Source organism: Piliocolobus tephrosceles, chromosome 11 (assembly GCF_002776525.5).
Source record: "Piliocolobus tephrosceles isolate RC106 chromosome 11, ASM277652v3, whole genome shotgun sequence".
Lineage (NCBI taxonomy): Eukaryota > Metazoa > Chordata > Mammalia > Primates > Cercopithecidae > Piliocolobus > Piliocolobus tephrosceles.
In genome coordinates this window covers 73,501,151-73,527,801 of record NC_045444.1, presented here as the reverse complement: position 1 = coordinate 73,527,801, position 26,651 = coordinate 73,501,151, and the positions used below count along the sequence as shown (strand labels likewise).

At 32.6% G+C, this 26,651-nt stretch overlaps 1 protein-coding gene across 1 annotated transcript in view; it reads left to right on the top strand.

Annotated features, from left to right (window-relative positions):
- Positions 1-7,662: 7,662 nt before the first annotated feature.
- The window catches only part of CALCRL (calcitonin receptor like receptor), a 104,679-nt gene continuing 85,690 nt past the window's right edge, over positions 7,663-26,651 (top strand). Inside the window, exons 1-2 of the mRNA XM_023212397.2 lie at positions 7,663-7,900; positions 25,630-25,697. The gene's annotated coding sequence lies outside the window, so the exon portion shown is untranslated. The remainder of the gene's footprint in view (positions 7,901-25,629; positions 25,698-26,651) is intronic.

Here is a 26,651-nt window from a genome sequence, read left to right as displayed (position 1 = left end):
AAAATATTGATATATAATAGTCCCACATTTTATGGGGTACATGTGGTCTTCTGTTACATGCACAGAATCTGTAACAATCAAGTCAGGGTATTTAACGTATCTATCACGTGAGTAGTTACCATTTTCCTATGTTGGGAACATTTCAAGTCCTCTCTTCTAGCCATTTAAAAAGATATGACACATTGTTCTTAACTCTTGTCTCTCTACTTTGCCCTTGAACACTGGAACCTATTCCTTCTATTTAAGTGTATGTTTGTAATCCTTACCCAAACCTTTTTTTTTATCCCCCACCTACCCTTCCCAGATTCTGGTAACTATCATTCTAGTCTCTATCACCAGCAAATCAAATTTTTAACCTTTCACATATGAGAGAGAACAGGCAATATTTGATTTCTTGTGCCTGGCTTATTTTACTTAACATAATGATTTCCGGTTCCATTCATGTTGCTACAAGTGACAAGATTTCATTCTTTTTATGGCCAACTAGTATTCCATTGTGTAGGTAAAACAAACTTTATCTGGTCACCCATTGATGGACACTTACGATGATTAAATATCTTGGCTATTATGAATTGTGCTGCAATAAACATAGGGTGCAGGTATCTCTTTGATATACTAATTTCCTTTCTTGTGAATACTGTGGGATTGCTGGATCATATGGTAGTTCTGTTTTTAAGTTTTTTGATAAATATCCATACTGTTTTTTCTCATGGCTATGCTAATTTACATTCCCACCAACAATATATAAGCTTTTTTCTCCTCCACATTCTCACTGACATCTATTGTGTTTTGTCTTTTTCATAGTAACCATTCTAACTGGAGTACGATGATATCCCATTGTGGTTTTGCTTTTCATTTCCCTGATGATTAGTGATAATAAGCATTTAAAAAATATATCTGTTGACTATTTGTATGTCATCTATTGAAAAATGTCTATTCACTTTCTTTGCCTACTTGTTAATTGAATTATTATTTTTGCTGTTGAGTTGTTTTATTATTCCCTTGTCAGATGAAAAGGTAGCAAATATTTTCTCCCATTCAACAGGTTATTTCTTTATTCTGTTGCTTGTTTCCTTTGCTATACAGAAGTTTTTTTTTTAATTTACTGTAGTATCATTTGCTTATTTTTGTTTTATTGCCTGTGCCTTCTTAGACATAAAATCTTTAACTAGATCAATGTGTCTCCTATATCTTTTTCTAGTAGTTTTACAGTTTTGAGACTTACATTTTGGTCTCTAACACATTTTGAGTTGACTTTTGTATATGATGTGAGATAGGGGTCTAGTTTCATTCTTCTGCATATGGTTATCCAGTTTTCTGGATACTGGTACTATTTACTGAACTGGTTGTCCACTCCCAATGTAGGTGCTTCGTGTCTTGGTTGAAAACCGGATGGTAGTTTAATATGTAAATATACTTCCGGGTTCTCTATTTTTGTCCATTGAACTGGCTTTCAGAGGGGAAGACTTTTTCCTGAAGACACATCTATGGTATTGGTTGGCTAGGACACTTTAGCTTTGATTTTGAGAATGTAGTCTCTGTGTAATATCTTCAGCTACAAATAACATCAGTGGTGTTTGTGATTTCCGCAGTGGCTTAGGCTGCAGTTGTTATTGAAGGCTGTGGTGAGATTTTGCTGGGAACAGGGACTCTACTTGGGCCAGTCCTCAGGATCCAGTGGATGCAGTGGTGGGCCAAGTGTTCCTGTCCTTGGGTATCTGGTTAGCCTACATGGACATCAATGTTAGCAGGTGCAAACAGGCTAATTTGGGGGCTTTCAAGCAACTTGCTCAGGTACTGGCAGAGATAATATTGGGCAAGGCAAGTGGGTGGGCTTTTAGTCCCCTGGGAATCATGTGTGGCATGGGCAATGGCAGTAGCAGTAGTGAGACAACCCTTAGGCTTCAGAATAGTATGCACTGGTGTTAGCAGGGGCTACATCATACTAGGTGGGCCAGTTCCCATGCTCCCAGGTGGCAAATGCAAGTTGGTACTGGCTATGGCAATGCTAGCAGGGTGGGAGTCATTAAGCCAGAGCAGGATCATAGTGAATTAGTGATTGATTTTGTTTCCAACAGATAGTGGTAGAACACATGCTTTCCATGCTTTAACATAGGGAGAGCCTTGTTTATCAGACCTGAGAGACATTTATCACTCTGTTGTTAGTTTTCAGTGATTTGATTTGTACTCCTGATCAGATACGTAGGAGTTAGTCTTCTTTGGCCTAGCCATCTCTAGCTTTGAATCATGAAAACAGATGGAGTAATAACTACATATAAAGATGACAGAAGGTATGACATCTTATTTTATAATTTTAAAATTACATTGTGATTTAATACCTATTACATCATTGTTTTCCTCTGCACTTAAAATTTGATGAAATACATATTCTCCATTGACTATATGGGCTTTAATTTGTATAGTCTACATTAAGTACCCACCCCTTGTAACTATATTTATCAAGTACATTAGGATGTTTTCTTAGAAATCTTCCCTAGTTGTTGAGATTTTTTTCATTAGAGGAAAAGCAATGGAATTTCATTTTTATTCTGGTCACAGAACTTTTTGTAATTTGAGAATGTCTAACACTAGATGGCAGGATGACACTATAGATTCTGCAAAACTGTAAAAAGAAGGATGTGACATTTTCTCAGAGGTGTTAAGAGTTCCCAGGCAAATCCATCATATATTTCAATATATGCATTACTTACAGTTCCACAGCCATTAATATTTAAAGTCTCACTGTACATTATTGACTGATATTAAATATGAATAAGCTTTTAAAGAAAATAAACAAAAATATAAGTTGTTACTGTTTTTATAAGTTATATAAATATGATGATAGCTGAAGAAGATAGTTTGTTAATACTGGAAAGATATGAATACTATTTGGCATCTTTAGAACTTAATGATTAAATTATTTATGTAAAATATAAGGATTGGTCATTTAATCAAATACTACTTAAGTCAAAATGCCTGAATACAAATATAAATAAACCTTTTATTTTCACAGTCAAGATTGATATTTAGCAAATAAGAGGCATTTTGGAATAAATCCACATGAAATGCATATCCAGAATTAAAAAGGGCATCTTTTTTGATGCCAACTAAAACCATCCTAGAAATAGTAAGAACTATTTTAAAATCTTCTGGGAAAGAAGACTTGGGTTTCCCAAATAAATTATTCACACAATCTTAGTATTTATGTGCTACTTGTCATTGCTCTATTGATAAGTATGGCTAGGTTCACCATATACCGTATAATATTTTTTTCTTCAAACCAGAGCACTTTTGAGCCCGAAATTATGAATTGGGACTGCCCCAGAAAATGAGGACATATGATTACCCTATTGAAGGTATTTCCCTCAGAAAGTTCATTGTATACTCCCATTTAAAGTAAGCATTTATAATTCTGTTGTATTTGAAAATCCATTGAATTAGTCCATGACATAAATCACTAGCCAGTACTAGCACTTTATTCTAGCAATAGCCACCCCTCCAACACTCATAAATATCTGTAAGAAAATACTAAGTTCCCCAGAAGATCTAAATCCATCAGGGTATAAGAATTTTTAAATAGGCAAATGTTTTGCCAATTATTTTTTATGTTACTTGGCTTTCTTGAGAAAATACATTATTAAATACTAAAAGAAACTCTACATATAGGCTATAAAATAGTTTTATTTATCTGTGTATTAACCTGGTATACATTTCTGCATATCTGACCTGATATATATACTGTTCATTTCAAATATAGTTTTCTGCATCTTCCAAATTCTTATTCATAGTACCTATTTTTAAAAGAATATTGTAATCTTCTTTAAAATGATAGCTATGTGCACAGTTAAAGTGAAAAACAGCCCTTTGGTTTTAGTAATAGATTATAGCATATTCACTCTCATGTCCCAGACATTGTATCCAGATTCTTTTACTAAATGCAATTTATTTTTGTTTTGAAAAGCAGCTTGAAAAATGCTAACAGCAACTGCTAGGTAAAATAATAAAAGGTCGGGTCAACTTGTTTCCTTGCTAGAAGTAGTTTTTTAATGCAAAGCTTGTAAACACATAGGCTTCTGATGTAAAGTTCATGTGTTTCTCCTCAAATTATTGGTGCATTTATCATAAGGCAAGTTATATATAATATTGCTGACTGCATAAATTATCACCAAGTATAAGTAATTACTTTCAGACAAGAACACAGAAGAATTATTAACATAAAGTAATAACTTTTAAAACTTCATAATAATTATTTAAAATGTCTTTCTTTTGACTTATTCTTGCAGTCTCGCTACGGAAAGTCTGTCCTTAATATATTTCCTGTAAAAGTGCTCTGTTTTATTTTGTTTGTTCTTGTGGCAGAAGTATGCTCCAAGGCAGTATCCATACAAATTCAAAATAAGTGGTCAGTTCACTCTGTAGAAAACTAAATTTGCCAAACCACATTTTGGACCAGTTTAACTAACATATTCAATATAAACAGTAGCCCAGAAACTTGGAGTTAGCCTCCTTCTAATTTTGAGTCAACGAGCATTTCACATGGTAACCAGCACCCCCTACTGGAAGAAAATGGTGCTTGTGAGCCTTATGTGTGGGCACAAATAAAAGCACAAATACTGCATGTAGGATTCTAAAATGAAAATGTGTGACTGCCCATCATTATATGTATATATTTCTACACTTATACACCATTCCTCACTTCTACAGAAAACCTTATTGCAGTGCTCTGGATCATTACATCTAGACTCTATGTTAGCAGCATCAGTTGCTAAATTCACAGAATTTGGCCATTGATTTATCAGGTGCTAGTCAATCTGTTCATTAAAGGACTAGATAGCAGGGAACATTCTATTTTTACTTATCTCACTAAAACACAGTTAGCACATTACCTAGCTCAAAATACAAATTGGTCAGTACTAATTAAATTATTGCAAGTGGTTTTAATGTCTTCTGATAAAAAGATTATAATACATAAATCCATATAATGCCATGTTGGCTCAAAATGGCTTCATTGATTATTGAAATGTTTTCATTTAGTTCTGCTACAATTTTCCAAACATTTGCCTTCATGTTTCAGTAGGTATTAGAGAAGTTTTTATGATCTATCTTATCGCTTGCTCCTTCATAACTTAGAATACCCTGAATGCTTTCCTGGAAGTCCTTGTACCATTTATTTTTTCTGAAGTTTATAAAATGGCAGCTCTTAAGGATTACTAGGACGCAATTTTCCTGTTATGTCTAAATAATAATTAAAGATGATATTAATAAAATTTATCAAGGAGTCTTCATGGACTACAACCGTGGGCCCATGTGTCCATCAACTTAAATATAAATAATACAACTTCCATTAAGACACCCCATAAAGTATAGCACTTGATATAGAGTAGAAGAGAAAGAGCATTGGATTAAGGTCTTATGAGCTCAAAACATGAATCTTTTTCGTTCAGTAGACCTTACTAGTATTGGGCAAATGAAATCAATGAATGTAGCCTGATGCAGTGGCTCACGTCTGTAATCCCAGCACTTTGGGAGGCTAAGGTGGGTGAATCACCTGAGGTCAGGAGTTTGAGACCAGTCTGGCCAACATGGTGAAACCCTGTCTCTACAAAAAAAATACAAAAAGTTAGCTGGGTGTGGTGGCGGGCACCTGTAATCCCAGCTACTCGGGCGGCTGAGGCAGGAGAATTGCTTGAACCCTGGAAGCGGAGATTGCAGTGAGCTGAGATTGCATCATTGCACTCCAGCCTATGCAACAAGAGCAAAAACTCCATCAAGAAAGAAAGAGAAGAAAGAGAAGAAAGAAAGAAAGAAAGAAAAGAAAAGAAAGAAAGAAGGAAGGAAGGAAAGAAGGAAAGAGAGAGAGAAAGAAAGAGGGAGGAAGGAAGGAAGGAATCTTTGGAAAGACAAAAATATTAATGCTTTTATAAACATATTGGGAAAAGTTTTAGTTTTCAATGATTTAATTAAATTCAAAAACTATATATTAATATCTTTATAGGATTCATATATTATACTTAGCATGGAAGATGAGAAGACATGACCCATTATTACTTTCATATTAAATCTAGTATTTGTTTTGCGCTGAATTTCAAGATGGGAACACCAAGCCCAACAAGCTTTGTCAAGATCACACCAGACAGTATCAGAACCAGTTCACCGGTGTCACTCAAGATCTTACAAGTCTTTTCTATTAACCATAATTACAGAGATTAAGGTATATCCTATTTGTATATGTCTGTAATTTTTTATCAATATTGATCTTACTGGTCTTAAAATCAAAGAACGTATACACATTTTCTTCCACTAATTCAGACAATAAAAATATGAACATGAGCACCCTGCTTTAAAAACATGATATTCCTGAATCTATTTTGCCTTTACCTTCTTTGTTTGCCTACAAGGTGTATGGGCACCTCATTTTATCCTGGAATTACACTAACAATTTACTAAGAATTGAATGATCCTCACCATATCTTATCTATTTCTAAATGTCATGAAATTTGTCAATTCAAAGCTTTAGAGATAAAAGCTATCTCTTCTAGTTTATAGATGAGAAAATTTATGCCCTGATAAATTAAGTGACTTTTAGTGCCGTTTAGGTTACAGGGGTTATAATTATTGTTTCATATCATACATTTACCAAATTATAAAAATGACAAAAGCATTTCAAATTTACAACATTTTCCCCTGATCATATCCAATGATGTATTAAACATATTCAGGAAAAATTATGCTTTGAGATGAAATTTTGTCTAAGAAATAAAGTATGCTTTGTATTTATATTATTTTATAATATTATGTTTATAACATATCTACATTTTCTTTAAGATTGTATTGATTTACAAATATTGTGGTATACATTATTTTTATATTATAAATAACATAATTATACCAAATATTTGTAAATGTGTGCAATAATTTTAAAATTATGAATTATTCAAAAGGCTATTTTGACAAATATAATACTTATATATTATATATTATAAAAGAAACACTCTTTACACACACATACACAAGTTGAATTTATAACACATACACTCATGTTCTTATGTTATGAAGAAGGTAAAGGAAAAAATAAAAGATTTAAAAACTGCAGGATAAAGTTTCTTGATCTAAGTAACTGATTAGGAACTGCACTTAGGAACTGATGGAGGAATAGCACCCAATTAGCAGAGCTCCAAATTAATAAGAGCCAAATCACAAAACCAATTATGATGAATGCAGTTAATTTTTTTTCTGTGTTGTGCTATGAACACAGATTTGTTAGATATTTTTTTCCTGGATACTTTGTAAGCTGTAATTCAACACACACACACACACAAACACACACACGCACACACACACACACGCCTAACTCTTTGATTCTTTGAGCAGAATACTATATTCAGATTTCCTTCAAATCACAAGTAGCTTGTTTGGCAAGTTCTAACAGAACTCAGTCAAGGTGAAAGCCAGCCAGCTTTTTACTGGTAACAATGCATTCACACAGACTATGATCTCTCCCTGTTCAGGCTGCTTCTTGCTCTTGTCTCACAATAAGAAAGGAGTGCTGCTTTCCTGGGGTATGCTATTTGAGAAAGAAAGTAACCTAACACTAACTGCAGGCGGGGTCAGAGTGATGTAACAGGAAGCTCTGATGTTTCCCTTCTGCTGCTGATCACTTACAATCTGACAACACTTACAATCTACTCAGAACAACCTCTCTCTCTCCAGCAGAGTGTCACCTCCTGCTTTAGGACCATCAAGCTCTGCTAACTGAATCGCATCCTGATTGCAGGATCACATTGCAAAGCTTTCACTCTTTCCCACCTTGCCTGTGGGTAAATCTCTTCTGCGGACTCTCAGAAAGTAAAGTTTCATCCTAAGAATATTTCACAAAGAATTTCCTTAAGAGCTGGACTGGGTAAGTGCACATTCAAAATAAATATATTTATTCTAAGTAGTATTCTCATATAGTTTGGCAATGTTTCTATTATAGACTTGAGTAGATAGCATTGAAATAATGTTGAAACATATTCTCACTTATTTCACATGCTAGAGAAAATACAGCCTATTACCCCAAAGTTAATACAAAATCTAATACTACTAGATAATATTGTTTACCATGGTATTCTAGAAAATAAATTTGGCAAGTATTAAAAATCTAAATGGATTAAAAGACATATTTCTGAACAAATACTTTAATCAGCGAACAATGCCTTTTAAAATTAGCTCTACTGTTAGCTAAGCTTGAATCTTGACAGCTGGAAAACATTTTTCCTCCAGGAAGGGTCTTTAAACTTTCCATGTTATCAGCTCTAAGAAAGAGGTGAAAGAATAGCTACTTAATGGGTTTCGGAGTCTCACTTACTCTGTGGTTGAACACAATGCAGAGTTTTGAAAAGTAATCACTTTGCATTTATTACATTTGCTTTTATTTGCCTTTCACCTTTATTTACACACATATCTGTAACTACTGAACTAATTTTTGTTGTTCATTGTTGCCAGATGTGTTTAAATCTGTCTTCTGCTAACCCTGAACTGTTTCCTCTTTATTTGGGTCATGGTGTCGGCTACAAAGAAAAGACCTAGAGTTTAGGAAATGTAGATTGTTAAAACAGTTCTTAATTTTGAAATCTTTAAGAGAATACTTCAACTTGACTGGTTCCTGTCTGCAAGCTTTTGGAGGAGGGTGTGATACCAAGATATCTGTGGATAAAGAAATGTGACAGCTTTCCTAAACAAGTATATTAGATGATTAAATGAAGAAATTAAAGTACTTATTAAAAAAGAATTTCCAGGATGGAACTTACTGAAATGTTGAGATAAAACATCTGTTAATGCTCATTCCAATGGTACAGACTGTCCTGAACAATTTAAGAAACTAGTGTCTGCTTAACAAATTGTTTGTATAGATATATCACAAATTTGTTGCTGGAGAAAGTTTGATGTCAAATTTTAAATGACATTGATAGATATAATTTTTAAGTTATACATTTTCTTACCTAAATGAAATTATACTTTCCAAGATGTCCTGCATTGGAAGCATCCTGTACTTAATCACTCATATCTGGCACATTAATAGTAGGCTACAAACATCCTGAGTAACTCCTCAGTAATTTACAACTCAATTTTTCCACAAATTCCTCAACATAATGAAGACTTAAATTAATTCTTAGGTTTGTGATTCTTTAAAAGTATCATGGCTGATTTCTCCCTCTTTTCAATCTTCAATTGTACTAAGTTCCCTGACACATGTGTAGAAATGGGAAGGGTGTTTTTAGAATGTGACTTTAGCCATTATATAAATGGAGGAGAAAGTGGAATCAACACATTTACTAACCCAATGCGATAGGTTAGCAACAAAAATTAAAACAACATTATTTTTAATTCAGATTATTTTCTTAGGAGGTATTATATTATGATCATATTTTATAATGAGAAACTCTCCAAACTTCCTTAATTTTTGTTTAATTGCCAGCCCCAAACCCATAATTTTCTTGTATAATTTGATTAAATTTTTATGAGTTTACTAACAGTATGGTTTATAATCTTTGTTTTCCAAAAATACTTTTGAAAAACACTAGACGATGAACATTGAAGGTCATTCGCCAAAGGAAATCTTTGAGGACATAACTGGAAGTTTGAAATAAAAATTCATATTATTGTGTTCAAAATGTGCTTTCTTTAATGATAAGAGAATGCCAGAGTATCAATGCATGCTTTTAGCCATAAAGAAATGAATTTACTTTGCTAGATGATGTTTCCTTGTAGCATCATAAAATCAATGCATTGAGCCTACAGTCAATTCTAAATAAGTAAAATTAACACAGAATTGAAATATTATGTGAATAACGTGAGCTAAAATATGTTTTACCTGAAATATTCTATTTCTTAAAGAGATAATGTTTTCGGTTATTGTTACAAGATTTTTTCTATCTTCATACCAAAGCATTATACTAAAAGTTAAAATATGTAGATTTTTATAATATATGAAACTGTTCATTCACTTTGAAAAACTGGAATAACAAAAACATTTTAAAAAATAATACTGGGTCTGTAACTTTGAAAATTGTTTTAAATGAATGGGCAAGATGTATATGCTTTTCTCACTGGTAACTCCGAACATGTATGAATTTTAAGTGAAGTCAATACTTAGCATATTTGTAAGAACATTTACGTTCACCTGCACATATTATACTATTTTTTCATGCATGACAGAAATAAAATTTAATAAAAAAATATTGAAAATAATATAAAGGTAAAATGATTACCTTATTTGCTTTACAAATTAATGTGGACACATTATTTGATAAACACATAAAGACTAACTGAATTTCAGTTAATAGCATCACTACGTATTTCTAACTAGATCATATTTGGAAATATTGTAAAAATATTTTGTTACCAATTTTATCTACATGGAAGAAGTTTGATAGTAACTTAATTTTAAAAGATTGTTCTAGATCTTTATAGAAAAAAATAATCTTTAAAGCATCAAAAATATATTCAGTAAACAAAATTTATTTCATACTCTACATATGACCTTGAATACAGCTTTAACAAATAATTCTGGTTTTGGAGATATCATGATTACAGTACCAACTTTTCAGAATACAAATATGTTCAAGAAAGATTATTTAAAATCTTTTGCTTTACTGCGTATCTTATGCTTGGCATTCAGAGAAGCTATTAAACCATAAACACAAGCTCTATCATTGCAATGGTGTTAATGAAAGACACTCTTATGAGAGTCAAGTGTGTAACGTATCTTAGTTTTGATTTACTCAGAATTTTGGAGAATACGCTTAAGATAGAGAAATGGTACACAGCTATTTAAAACATTTATCTGTATCTGGTTTTCAAATCCATGGGTAAACTATAAGCATTCACAATTTCTCAGGTATGTTCTATTTTTCTGACAAAGTACATGTACCACACTAGATTACAAATTATTTCAAGACATCTTCTCATTTAATATACAAAAATATTATGATGCAAATAGGTGGAAAATAAAAACTTACCAGAAATACAAGATAAACTCCGCATTCGAACCAGATGGATCTATCCTTTTCCCATTTATTCACATGGACCATGTGAATTAGATTAAGTCAATTAATCTCTGCATTTTTCCTTATTTGAATAATCTTAAAATCAAATTAATTTAATTGTAATAAGCTATATTACAAAAAAGAGAAGAAATGTGTCCATTTTTAAGGACACAATAAGGTCTTACTTCTTACACAAATATAAAATAGTATCACTGCCTGTGAACTGAGTTAGGGTCTCTGTTTCCTAGGTTACTAGAATTATTATCAGGTAATAAGTTGCAAATATTTTCCTAAAACACAATTCTTCCATTTTTTTTTCAATTCATTTGTTTACTTAAGAGACAGTATTATTCAAAACTAACACACCAAAATATTATTGTTTGCAAAGATGTCCCAACGAGTGTATTTACTTTTGAAATGTTAAAAAAGTTTTATTTTTTAATTTTTTCATGGTTCAAATTAAATGTGTTATATACTTTTTCCATTACTAAAAATTAAAAAGACAAAAATCCCAACCCCGTTCAACCTAGCATAAGCCAAAATGAATACATAAATAACCCCTATGGTATTGAGGCTATAGTTTTATATTTTATTAACATTGCTGAATGAAGCCCAATTTTCAGACAAATCTTATTTCCCTTAACACAGAACATATCTTTTTGAATTAAAAAATGTTAATATGCCATGAACTTTTGCATAAAACTGTAGTTATTTCTCTATTCAGACTTAGGCTAACTTAAGCTCATTTATGTTTCTCATAAAATTATAGTGAATTTTGAGCATATCATTTGGTATATTAAATTGCAATGATTTAGTTACATAGCAACTAGATGGTTTATAAGTGCCCATCTCCTTACAGCCTAGTCACATGAAGGATCAATACATATTCATGAGCACACAGGTTTGGTTTTATTAACCAAAATGAAGATAAATTTTTCTTGTATCCAACTACCGAATTCATAAATTTTACAAACGAGTGTTAATTTGAACGGTGTTTACTAATTAACCTGAGACCAATGATTATGCAGATATTTTGCATATGCACCTCGATTTTGCCTTTCTTCCAAGGATAATTTGAAGGAAAAAATAGAAATTTTGGTAAGTATCAGAGAGCAATAAATAACATTATAATAGAAAAAGAGGGTTAAAACTATGGGAAAAGAATGTCATCAATACAAAACAGTGATTTTTATTTTGTACTTAGTAATGGAAACTTAATATTAGAGTAACATGTTTAATGTTTTATTAGTCAATATGAATATGTCTTTAAAATATACTTTTAATGATATATTTGTTTCTGTCTTTTCTACAAATATACAAACATACTTCATAAATTAAGAAAAAAGTTCTGCATTTATTTTAGAAATTTAGGTTTATGGTATTTATAGAAGTACACTGTGATGCACTTTGGATTTAGACCATCCACATATGAACCCAAAATTTACCACTTATCAGTTCCCTTTTCTCATCTATAAAGTGTAAGTGATAATCATACTGCTTTATAAGGTTTTGTAAGTAATCCATGAGTTAACACGTGGAAATTTTTTAGCACTTGGCATTTAGTACATATTTAATAAATTTTCATGTTCACCTTAAGTCTGTTGTAAATGAGACTGAGGATATAATTTGTTTCTATGCAAAATTTCATTCCAAACAATCAACATCCATATGGATAGACAGAATGCAATCTATCTGTAAGACAGGAAGAGTGAACAAGTGTGATTTATAATTACAGTATTAGAGTGACCATCCTTTTGCCATCGTACAGTACATGCCAGAACCTAATAAAATTGATATTGATAATTACTATCTCCAGAGAACTTGAGCATTTAAAAATACCTGCATATGAACAATTTAAAAAGTGTATTAAACAAAAATTGTTGTGTTTCTTTACACATGAAACTCAATGAAACCCAAAGTTGCACAATCCTCATTGACAAAACTCTGGTTTTATCCTAAATATATTATGAATCTAAATCCTAAATATTTCATTATACTATTGTGTATTATCTATTATTAGACTTCTCATTACAGAAGTTGTGCAAAGTTGAATAGTGATATGATTCACCAAATCCAAACTGAATCTATTCTAACACAGGATAATAAAAGTAAACTTATTTATACAAATTTATTTGCTACTTGTGTGACGATACTACAGTAGAGATAAATGTAGACATCTGTCAGAAAATTTTAGTTTTGATTATTATAGCAGCTCCACAATCTCAAAAGGAGAACATTAAGAAGGATCCAATAAATTCAGTTTTTAGGATTCCAAGTTGTTTTTGACTATTTTTTTTTAAAGTTCTTATTATAGGAACTTATTACTGCCACCTAATGGAAGACACTTGTATTTTCTTATTTATTATATTTCAAAAATAGAGTGCCTGTGCAACAGGAGGGCAAAAAAAAAAAATTTAGGTTTTGGTTTCACATAATTCATTTTAAGAATTTTATAAATTAAGACCCACATTGAGAATGTAATGAAACCAAAAACTTTTTTTCCATAAATAACAAACAAACAAACTACATTCAAAGGGACTCACGTTTTGCATACAGTTGCATGAGTTTCATAGGATCTCTTTTTTGATAGCTGTGTTAAGAGTTCTTCAACTCTCAGTTTAAAAACCCGTGTTTCAGGTAATTCACGTGACAGTTACTCTTATAAAATAAGGTAAAAAATATATATGTATGTATATATATGTGTGTATATACATGTGTGTATGTATATGTGTGTGTGTGTGTGTGTGTGTGTAATGTTTTTAAGCCACCTTAGATACTTTTATAGATCAGAGAGTAAGGGACAGAATTCAAAAGACAGACATGGACATCAGAAACAAATGGCCAAGAGTTGTCCCAGCAAACAGAAGGCATGACTTGCAGGGCTTTAAGAAAAACTATCCAGTAAGTACAATCTGCAGTTGGCAATTTTCCATGTCCCTTTTGGTATCCCTCTCCTTCCACTAAGTTTTCTCACTTAGCCTGTCTAACATTCACTTTTTTCCAAACCATATGCCCAATAGCTACATTCTGGCCTCAGGTGGTCAAGAGTAGCATATGTTCCTGTATACCAAAATTGCTCTTTCTCTAAACAAATTAAAATCTGGTAATATTGCAGTATATTTCATTTGGGGGAAGAAAGCAGACTGATTTTTCATCCCAGAGTTTATTTCTGTCAATGAATATTTATATTTTAACTCATATGACTATACATTTATTTCTATTAGGGGATATTAGGATTAAACAATATGGTCCATAAAAGTACCTCATAAGAAGTACTTATGAGGTGCCTGGCCCTATGCTAGGTGTCAAAGGCCAGCAAGACAGGTCTCCTACTCTGGACAACAACGCCACCACTTCCATGTTATGTAAAGACAGTTCCAATCAAAGTGTAAAGTCTTAATCCATACTGCTGGCTGTCACTCTATTTTTCATCTTGTCACAAGATCAAGACTCAATATCTTAACTAGAGTGTTTTCTAAAATGGCAAAACCTGATAAATCAGATCTTTTAATGTCTGATAAATCAGATAAATCAAATACATATAATAAATATGTATCTATTTATTATCATAGCAAACCTTCAGTTATTGACAAAACATCAAAAAGCCTGAAATAAACAACAACTAGATTCACTGTGTTTGCAATTTTATGTTTTCTTTGGTTAAGATATTCTGAAATATCTCCCTTTCAATTGCTTCTAATATAATTTTTACCTTTCTTACTTTGAAACATTTTTTTTTTTTTTTTTTTTTTTTTGAGACGGAGTCTCGCTCTGTCGCCCAGGCTGGAGTGCAGTGGCCGGATCTCAGCTCACTGCAAGCTCTGCCTCCCAGGTTCACGCCATTCTCCTGCCTCAGCCTCATGAGTAGCTGGACTACAGGGGCCCACCACCTCGCCTGGCTAGTTTTTTGTATGTTTTAGTAGAGACAGGGTTTCACCATGTTAGCCAGGATGGTCTCGATCTCCTTACCTCGTGATCCGCCCGTCTCGGCCTCCCAAAGTGCTGGGATTACAGGCTTGAGCCACCGCGCCCAGCAAAAAAAAAAATTTTTTTATGTCTAATTCCATTGCAAATACCATGGTTAAAGAAAGTGATATTCCTAAGAATAAAGATTTGATGAATATTTGTCTTCATTAATTTGAATAGGAAGGCCTTCAAATGAGATATGAGCAAATATTAAGGCCTGGAACAACCTGGCAGGAGTGAAATTCATATAATGATTTTCCTAAATATTGTTTAATTTTTTAATTAATTGAATTTCTCACAATAGCTAACTTCCTTAATTATGCACTTTCCAAAAGGATTTCCTGTTCTATGTTCCATGTTATCAGTGTGAAAGTCATTTTGATCATAAAATTAATATATGTTTATATTTAATGAACCAAATTCCAGTCTACTTCCTTCAAAGTAAATACACACCAAAATTAACAAAGACTTTATATTTGAGTTTAGATATAACACAAGCATTCTTCAAAAACATCTATTATATGTGTAACTTTTCATACTAATCCTGAAAGCTAAGTTCGTTCAGTAAGTTCTCAACTGTCCTGACTCTAGTACCATAAAAAACTGCATATGTTCAAAACCTTAAATATGACATGTGGCTTCCTAAGCTAGAGTCCTGGATAAGTTAAATAAATTTAGTTAATGGATTCCTAACTTAGAAAAGAGAGACTCCATCTCAATGTTTCATTAAATCTAACTATGGTGTAGGTCTTGAAATGGCATGTGCTTTTTTAAAAGAAATAAAAGATGTTAGATGTTTACACTCTGACAACATTCTACCCCTAATTACTCAAAATAGTTTAGACTTAAAGGCTTGTCCTACATTCTGGTCTACATTTTCCTTACAGAAATAGTTGCGTGATGTTATCATCATGGAAGGGAAACAGTCTTTATAACAGACATTTTTTTTATTCGTCTGGACATTTTAGTTCAACCTAATATGTATAGGGACATCAGTTATAACAGTATATCCATTCCAGTTTAACAAATATTTGCAATGAAATTAAATTTTTGGTAAGGAATAAAGATCATTGTGCATCATATAATTTCATTGATATAAGATTATAATAGTAATACAATAATCTCATAATAGTATGAAGGAGTATTTATTTTAATAATTTCTAAGTTTATCTTTTGCTCTACATTACATAAGCATCACATTGGCATCTGAATATGAAAAGAGTGCTATCTTCCTTACTTATGGACCTATAGATCTTGTATTCCATATTTAAATGTCTCTTCTTCCATTTATCAAGTCCTTCACCTCTAGACAAGTTTACTTATTGCCAGTACTTCTGATTTCAATTGGCACAGATTTAAAGAAAGATATACACATTTTCTAAAGGAGAATTAAGAATTACTTGTGGGTTTCTTTCAATTAGCATAAAATGTTCTTCTCTCAGATATCCATATACCTAAGTCCCTCACCACCCTGCAATCTTGCTCCAATGTGAACTCTTCTAAAGAGCTTACATCGATAATTATTTAAAATCAACCTACGTCTATAACACCACAGACCTTTTTTCTTCTTCATCTAGTTTAGTTTGTCCTTTTTTCTTGTAATACTAATCATCTTGCACCAATCTACTATAATTTACATATTTACTTTTTTTTGTTGTTTTGTTTTATATTTATTTAGTTATTTGAATAGTCTTGCTCTCTTGCCCAGGCTGGAATGTAGGGGTATGATCTTGGCTCACTGCAACCTCTGCCTCCCAGGTTTGAGCGATTCTCCTACCTCAGCATTACCACATCCTGCTAATTTTTGTATTTTTAGTAGAGGCGGGGTTTCGCCATGTTGGCCAGGCTGGTCTCAAATTTCTGGCCTCAAGTGATCCGCCCACCTTGACCTCCCAAAGTGCTGGGATTACAGGTGTGAGCCACCATACCCAACCTTGCTGTTATTTTTTATTTTCCATCCACCCACTAACATGTAAGCTCCAGTGCAAGGATTTCTGCCTGATTTTCATTTCACTAATATATATGAAGCACCTAGATAAGTGCTGTATATTAGGTGCCCCAAAACTGTTTACTAAATATTTAAATGAATAAATGAATAAATTAATGAATGTTTCTTTATGCTAGAGTCTAATTCACAGAAAACTGGATATTGGCTTCATGTGAGTTTATATATTATTCAAGAGATGCTGGAGTAAAAATACTGAAGGTGTTAGAATCACTGTATATTTCCAAAAAGAAAATATTCAAAAATTAATTTTCATTTTTTTATTCTTACTTCAACCTAATATGTATTCCTTCACTGACTTTGAAAGGAAAAAAGTTAGAAGATGCTTCCTGTAATATACTTAATATTCAGATTTTACTAAATTCCAGGGAATGACCTTTCAAATTAGGGTAAATGAGAAGATAATTCAGTATTTTAACATAAAATGTTGAAGCCTTTCCCCAAATGGCCACACAATGGCTAAAACTGGCAGAATTCTTGTTGAAACTGGCTGATTTGCCAACTCTTGCCTCCCAACAAAAGCCTTATTCCGTTACTTATTGCCTTTCTGGACAATAGCACTAAAGAGCCTATACAAGGAAGGAAAAGACAAACAAACACACACACACACACACAAAAACTTAGCAATGAAATTGAAGGAAAGAAAAGTAATCTTTTCTGAAAACATCTATAGCATAATACAAATTCTGTTTAATTGCCATAAAGTTTTACATCTGTTTGGTAAACAGTAAGTTACATGTTTGTTAGTCTGTAATTTATTAAGCTTTTCAGTGTTGATGTATAAGTACAGATAACTCAAAAGCAATGCCAACTGTCAATGACCTTACATCATTGTATGGTTACGGAAGTTTTCTAAACTTACAGCCAAAGGACTATTTTATAAATTGAAATACATATTTGTGATTAAATAAATCATAATTTATTTGAAAGCCTCATTATGAATCTTTACACAAGTTATCTTCTGAATGGACACAACCCATATTATAAGAATACATCTTTTATTTTCTCATTTAGATTCCCCATTTGTTTGAGATTCAGTGTTAACTTTATTGTTTTCTTTTAAAGCAGAATTCTAATTATTCATTTACCTAGAAATACCACTATTAAGGTTTTCTTTCTTCTGACTTCAAATATATATGTCATTCAGTAAAATAATTACTTTGAGAAAAATACTAATTGTCAACATACATCCATAGTATTCAGATAAAATATGTATATAAAATGTGTCAAAGTTGTAATTTTACTGTGCTTCTACATATTCTCTTATCACACTACTGACTGGATTTTAAACCATAAGCAACACACTGGTTTGGATTAAATAACTCTCTGTCTTAGATGAACTATCACACAAAACATTTTTTAAAATTGTCAAATTGCTTCTTCTTACAACCAACCTTTCCTGTTTCTTAACTCTTATCCCTAAACTTTCTGACTTTATTTGATATAATCATTATGAAACAGCATATTTTTGATAAAGTTATTATTACAAAACATACAGATAAGCATGTCCTTTAAAAAGCTATATTTTGTTTTTAAAATTAGTCAGTTTGTTTCTGGTAAGTTTATATATGGCAAGATAACTCAATATTCTACAACACATATTCTTTATCCTAAGGAGCTTAAAATAGAAAAAATAAAATAAAATAGGGCTGTCTTTAAAAAGACAAGACAGTGGAAATTTCTAATCTGAATAGGCTTGATGAAATAATGTAAAAGGCATTTAAGATAAACTCTACATAAATAAAAGCCTTGAAAGAAATTTGAATTTGTATACTTTGCTCTTAAAGTTTGAGTGCAAAGATGACTAATTTTTCACAGTAAGCAGGCATGTCACCCTTTCTCAAGCTAGTACCAGTCCCTGCAATAACAAATGGTTACTCCCAACATTCTTGTTTAGAAAAAGGCTGTGCCAAAATACTTGTTCACTCTCATCTAGATTCAGTGGGGACACCAAATATCCTTGAGAGCCTTTTCTGACAAAATACTACTCGTAGATTGAATTAAGGTTATTTTGAAGTCTGAATAATTGTTTGATCCTAAATTAGATATATAAAAACATTTCTATAAATTGTAAATAGCTTTGCTAATTATTACAGTGCACTCTGTATTGCAGAGTGGATTTTAAGGTATGTATAAAAATCAAACTTTTTTAGTAGCTTTTTTTTTTTTTTTTTTTTTTTAGCTCTCTGTATGTTGACTGTGTTAAGTATATCTATTTCAGAGATTGATGGTAACACCAGTGACATAACCGGCTAGTCTACAGCATGAAATATAACCTCAAAACTATTTTATAATTCATGATGTTTACAAACAAATGTTATTAAGACTTCTCTGATAAGTCCTGTTTTAATTAATTCCTATTGCTAACTAATTATTCACCTCAGATGTTTCTAAAGTAGATGTGCTCTCCAGGTTTATATGTATCCCAGTGTTTTTTTTGTTGTTGATTTTTGATTTTTGAGACGGAGTCTCGCTCTGTCACCCAGGCTGGAGTACAGTCTGCAAGCTCCGCCTCCCGGGTTCACGCCATTCTCCTGCCTCAGCCTCTTGAGTAGCTGGGACTACAGGCACCCGTCACCACGCCCAGCTAATTTTTTGTATTTTTAGTAGAGACTGGGTTTCACTGTATTAGCCAGGATGGTCTTGATCTCCTGACCTCGTGATCCGCCCGCCTTGGCATCCCAAAGTGCTCGGATTACAGGTGTGAGCCATGGTGCCCAGCTTATATGTATCTCAGTTTTAAATATGTATTTAAAATTGAATTTAACATTTTAAAATGTTGCACATCCTAAATTTCGCTCTTTTTGAGTAAATCCAGAGCAATGCATTTTGTTTCAGGTCGGGTGACAGTGGCTTTTACAAATGGCAGTATGAAGTCTTTTGGGAGATTGACCCAAAAGCTGGTGAAATTTGAAATGAAAGGAACAAGATTAAAGAGTGAAAAGCCAACCAGAACAGAGTGTAACCAAAAACTTCGCATCTAAAGAATAGAAATATATGACTGTAAAAACAATATTAACTTAGTAATTATTGCTCAACAAGTTAAAAGATCAGAGGGAGGTTTGAAATTTGAAAGCAAGAGAAACCTTAAAAGAAAAGAGGAGAAAATAGAATAAAGACAGGAAAAGAAAGAGAAGATAAAAGGAGAGGCTGTAAAAGAAGATAAATTAGTCCAATAAGACATTTGATTAGCTAGATTTGTAATTTGTTACATTATAAAAATCCAGTGCCGAATCACATAAATTAAGATGAGATGCTTTGTCTACATGGCCATGGACAATGGGCACTTCAGTGGGTACCATTTTTAGTTGATATGCAAATGTCTTCCAGATGCTTAGTCTAAAATTTTGGATCGTAAACCTTTAATCTGCCTTTTCGATTGGGGCATGGTGAGTGTTAAGCCTCAGGGTTATTACTTCTGATAAGAGCTGAAAAGTATTTATTTAAAAAATTGTGAAAAGTAAATACCACCTCCTGGGTGGTAATAACTGACTTGCGTTTCAGGACTGAACCCAATTGGTGAGGATAATTACTCTGCTTTTAAGTGGAGGGGTCATAAAATCTATCTCAGTCTCTCAGGACCTCAACATGTTGGGCTACATTGGTCATACTACATTTAAAGCAGCAGTGCTGTTTGGTAAAGTAAAAATCTCTCTGCTTATTCTGAACCTACCAAATTAGTCTGGGATGGCTCAACAGACAGATGGAGATGATGCTTAAGTGATGCATGTGTGCCCTGAGATGGTGTTCTCTTTTCTGTATTTTGGATGTTGTGTGAATAAGGCATAATAACACAATAGAGTCAAACTTACAATAACAAAATAAGTCAGCAAATAGGACACATGTTTAAATCAAGTGGTTGTCTTCACAAATAACTCAACAATAACTATAAATGTATACTGAACTACCCATAAATAACAAGAAGTATGTAATACTTCCCATTTTAATTCTGGGCTGAGAATGATTAGTTCTGTGACTTGGTGGCACATTTTTCCTGTCTGAATCATTCTAACTTAAAAATCTTAGGAACTTGGTAATAATCCAAATTACAAATTTGTAGACCCTTTTCACCTTCATCAGATTCAGGGGTAAACACACACACACACACACACACACACACACACACACACACACACACACCTTGATTTAAGGGTTAGAAATCATTGCTGTTCCAAAATTCCTTTGTATATATAAGAATTAACTTGAAATCAAATAGAATTTGTACATTTAAATCACATAATAAACTTTCAGATAGGATCAGTACTGTATAAGGCAGCTCCATCTCCCACCCAGATCCCTTGACCTTTCCCTAATAAATTGCATTTCATATATGTTGATCCGTAGATTCATAACAAATACATCATTCTGTAGGAGGGAATTATGCTCTGCATACTTTTTCTACAAAAACCTTTATAATTAAGAAATTTTCTTAATTTTCTTATGTAGAAATGTTAGATGTAGAATGTAGAATGTAGTTTCGTATGTAGAATGTTATGTATACCATACCGATATAGTCTGGATGTTTGTCCCCTCCAAATCTCGTATGAAGGTTGAATGTTGAAATGTGATTCCCAGTGTTGGAGGTGGGGCCTGGTGGAAGGAGATTGAATCATGAATGACCTAGCACCTTCCCACCTTCCCCTTGGTAATAAGTGAGTTCTCGCTATGTTAGTTCACACAAAGTCTGGTTGTTTAAAAGAGTATAGGACCTTTCTGCTCCCTCTCTTGCTCCCTCTGTCTCTACGAGATATGAGGATATGTCAGCTCCCCTTTTGTCGTGAATGTAGACTTCCTGAGGCTCTGCCAGAAACAGACTCTGGAGCCATGCTTATACAGCCTGCAGAACCGTGAGCCAATTAAACCTATTTTCTTTATAAAGTACCCAGCCTCAGGTATTTCTTTATAGCAAAATAAGGACAGTCTAACTCATACACATATACTGTTTAAATAAATAAACTCCTGTATGCTTAGACCCAAGATTGTCCATCATGTTCTTCCCTGATTGACTCACTTGGACATCCTCAGAAGTAAACCTTTACCCTAAGCTTGTACTAATCATTTCCTTGTTTTACGTTACGACTTTACCACATATGGTTTCTGGGCAAAATTTACATTATTTTTCTGTTTTTATTTTTACTTTAATGAAACTGGAATTATCTTGAATGCATTCTTTGAAGACTTGCTTCTTCCATTCGGCATTATGTTCTTGAGATAAATCATTGTTAATGGGTATAGCTGTGGCTCTTTCCTTTCACTATTACAGTGTTCCATTGTATGAATGTAACACAATGTATTTATCCTTTTTCCTGCTGAGGAACATCTGGATTGCTTCCACAGTTTTGCTATTACAAACAATGAGGCTATGAACATTTTGTTAACATATCTCCTGGTACACATATGTCCATGTTTTTTTGAGGATATATTTTTCAGTGAGATTTCAGGATCCTAGCAATTTAAAATGCTTATGCCAATTTATACTCCCACCAAGACTATATGAGGTTTCCATTGCATCATATCTTTTCTAATGCTGTGTACTATTGTCAAACTTTTTAATTGTTGCTAGTCGGTTGAGTGTGGCATAGTATCTCATTGTGGTTTTAATCTGGATTTAATGAATTTGTAAGCTAAATGAATTAAAATTTTCCTCTGAAACATTTGTTTCTAATTGAATGGCAGTGACTTAATGTTGCAGGATTATTATTAAGTCACTTTTTGCTTTTAACTATTTAAGAGAAGGATTAACTATCTCTCTTTGGTTAGATGGTCCAGGGAAAGGAAAAATATGTTTTATTGCTTTTAAAATTGGATATGTATGAATAACATTTCTCATCATGAACAAGAACAGAGATAGAAAATGTCTTGAATCATAGCTCTAACTTTCTATTTCTCTTTATTCAAAAACTATCTAATATCTATCAAAATCTCCTTTGAAAAATAAAGAGAGGAGGAAAATGAATAATTCTATTCAGGGGTGTTTATGTGTTCTTTTTAAAAAGCTGGTTGCACATTTACAATAATTTATGAAGCTTGCATATCTCCTGAGAGTGATTATGTCTCTTTCTACCTATTGTAAAAAATTATTTCTTGCATGTCAAAACATCATAGAAAGCATTGAAGTTTGTGTTTTTCACATAATTCCTCATTTTTTAATTCACTTGATTGCCTTTATAGCCATCAGCTGAATTTAACCAGTATATTTCTTCAAGGTTCTGATTTTCTCTTCATAAATATACTTAGGTTCATATATTTTTTTCTTCAGCTACGTTGTTATATTTCACCATGGCAACATCATATCAAGAAAGTCTAGGTATTATCCCTATTTGCTGTATTACTTTTCTGTGTTTTCCAGATTTAGTTGATTAGGATTTTATTGTCCAACCATTTCACCAGTTTTGCTACTTGAACAAAATTAGCTCTTTCTTTTGAGTTTTCTCTAGGTATTTTTATCTTTTACATTGGGGCTTAATAATGTTTTGTTTTTATCCTTTCTTCTTGAATTTTAACCTATTTTCGCACATAATTTGATATCACAGATAACTGATATTTTTCAGAAGAAAGAGGGAGTAAGTACATGTTCACACATACACCGTAATTTTATTAATATATGCAACATTTTTATTAACAAAAGTTAACTCATCAATAAATATTCTGATAGCCAGAAGTGACCATTTACATGTCCCAAACACCAAAAAGCTGGAAAGGTTCTTTCATAGCATTTTCGACTAGGATGAAAAAAGAACCATGCAGAAAAAAAAATAATGCTTCTGAGTATTTCTACTTCTAGTGGTATTTTCTAGCAAGTTGGGAAAATACTAAAAATAAACTTCAACCTTGAACCTGCTGAATTCCATATGTATGCCAATAAAGGTTGAGACTAATAAGAACTTTTATTTTTTCTGAAATAGCTTTTGGAAATCTAGAATCTAAATATAGTCAGGTGTCACTTAAGGATTGGGATATGTCCTGAGAAATGTGTCATTAGGTGAGGTTGTCGCTGTGTGAACATTACAGAGGGTACTTACAGAAACCTAGATGGGATAGCCTGCTACACACCTGGGCTGTGTGGTGAAGCTTATTGCTCCTAGACTGCAAATCTATATTATTGTACTAAATATTGTAGGCCACTGTGACACACTGGTAAGTCTTTGTGTACTTAAACACACCAACATATAGAAAGTACAGTAAAAAATACTGTATGAAAATCTGATGGTACCACAGTCATATACATGGACCGTCTTTGACTGAAACATCTTTATGCAGTGTGTTAACTGTCTATGCAGACTTTTTGATAATGTACAAATACACATCTAATTCATACGACCACATGATTCTAATTATAGTAGTCAATTTTTAGTGATATATAATATGTTATTAAAACACATGAAGGTGTAAACATTTGCAAGGTAATTTTTCAAAATAATTGAAAGTGTTTTTTGGTTTACAAAAGATTCAATTGCAGAGATTAATTTTAATAATAAGCTTTCTGAATATTTTTGAGGGTTTACATAAACGTCTCTATTGACTTTAAAGAAATTATTGGCAATAGATCTGATTATTGTTAGGTCTAGTAGAAAATTCATGCTCCATAAGCACAAGGTGATTAAAAGCCTTTCAAATGTCAATATGAGTTAATTGAGATAAATAATTCACAAAATGCAATTCTGACATTTTTCAAGTTCTTGAAATTCAAACAGTGTATAAACGCAAAGCAAGGTAAACTAGCTGTGTCTTGCTTTCAACATTAGTTTGAGCTTGAAAGGATGTATGTAAACTACATTTATGTAACTTCAATATTTGTTTGACAGGGAATGAATTTAACTTGTTAGTAACATCCTATGTTTATAGAGAGTTAAAACTTATTACTGACAAGATCTGGCCTCTGGTTCCCTCTTTGACCAAGTTCTTGAATGCTTTTTGCCCTCATTCACTCCACTATGACTGTATTGACTCTTTTTCTGTACTTTGAACTAGCCAAGTCATTTCTGCCTTAGAACCATCAGCTCAGTCATCCTTTCTTCTAAAAGCAACTGTTCTCCCGAACGTTAAGGGTAGTGTGCTCCCTTACTACAGGTCTACTGCTCAAATACCACCTCTTCACAGACACTTTTTATGACTATTCTATCTGGCATACCACCATCATACATTTCTCCCTATTCTCCCTTAGCTTGCTTTACTGTCCTTCATGCCACCTATCAACACTGGACATTTTTATATTTATTTGTTTCTCTTTTTTTCTCCTTATAATATAAGCTCCATGAGAGCAGGGACTACCATATCTCCAGCCCGCAGACCAGAGCCATGCAAACATAGATTACACATCTTCCTAGGGCCAAGACCTTAAACAACAGGCACTATCTGCCTCCATGTTTGTGCCCATTGGATTTCCCATTCTTAGGACATACGATGCCAAAAACAAAGTTACTGATTACTTTCAGGTTAGCATGGTGACAACCTCAATATACCTGGTATGTCTCCTCCCAACTTTCCATTGAAAAGTATCATTTAAAATATGTATGTTTATGGTTTTAACAAAGAAACACACTAGTATTTAACTTGAAGTTAAATTCTGAGAAATCCCACTATCCACTCATAATATTACCAAATTCACAGGAATGTTCTCTTGTCATCTAGGGTCCTACGATGATACACCAACCACTTGTGCTACCAGCTGTCAAAACTTTGGATGGCCCTACTTTCAGGTATTGCATATATTACAAAAGAACATTCATGACCTAATGAAAGTACATGTAGGATTTCCGGTAAAGTTGAGGATAATAAGACCATATTAACAATAGTAAGAAATATTTCACAGAAAGGTATATGGTTAACTTTAGAATAAAAGAGAATCTTGAAAGGCAATCTAACAAAATACTGATAAAGATGGAATTATGGACATCTGTCACACTTACAAAATTATTTCCTTGGGACCTTGGCAGTGGACTTAGTCTCCACATTGCTATTCTCTTGGCCAGACTACTCGGAGTGTCAAATTAATTTGAATGTGTCCTAGTAGATTTATTAGTATTACTTATTTTGTAAAATTAGCCACAGACATCATATATGTATATATATTATATAAAACATAACCATAATTATATGGATATATACCAAAAATTATGTTTAACATGATAAAATAGGGCTAAATTGCTCATTTGAACTAAATTCCTTTTCTCTATAGAGTTCTTTATTTTCTATTCACATTGTTACTGTTATATTCCTATGAATTGATGTAAAACTTTCTAATATTTGGAACATAAGATGATATCTTATTTATAAGCAAAGGAAAAAACTTTAAATGACTCTAAATATTATTTTTAGAACTCCCTGGACACTCTGAGGTCTTATTTTCAATGCTGGGCATTAGCTACAGGCTTTCGGGGCATTGGTGCTTCCAGAAAGACTACTGTTCCAGATGTGTTTGTCTTGTTATTTATGTTTGGCATTATAGTACCATGGCAAATAAAATATTAATTATGCAATTAATATTACACCTCATAGTTGCCTTTCCTACAAAATTAAATGTCCTGCATTAACTTGTTTTTAGACTGCAGAAAGTTGACAATTCAATAATGTATCATCATAATAAATGGTAATAACCTAAATTAAAACTAAAGGCTACTAAATTATTTTCTCTTAAATTTAAAACTGGATGA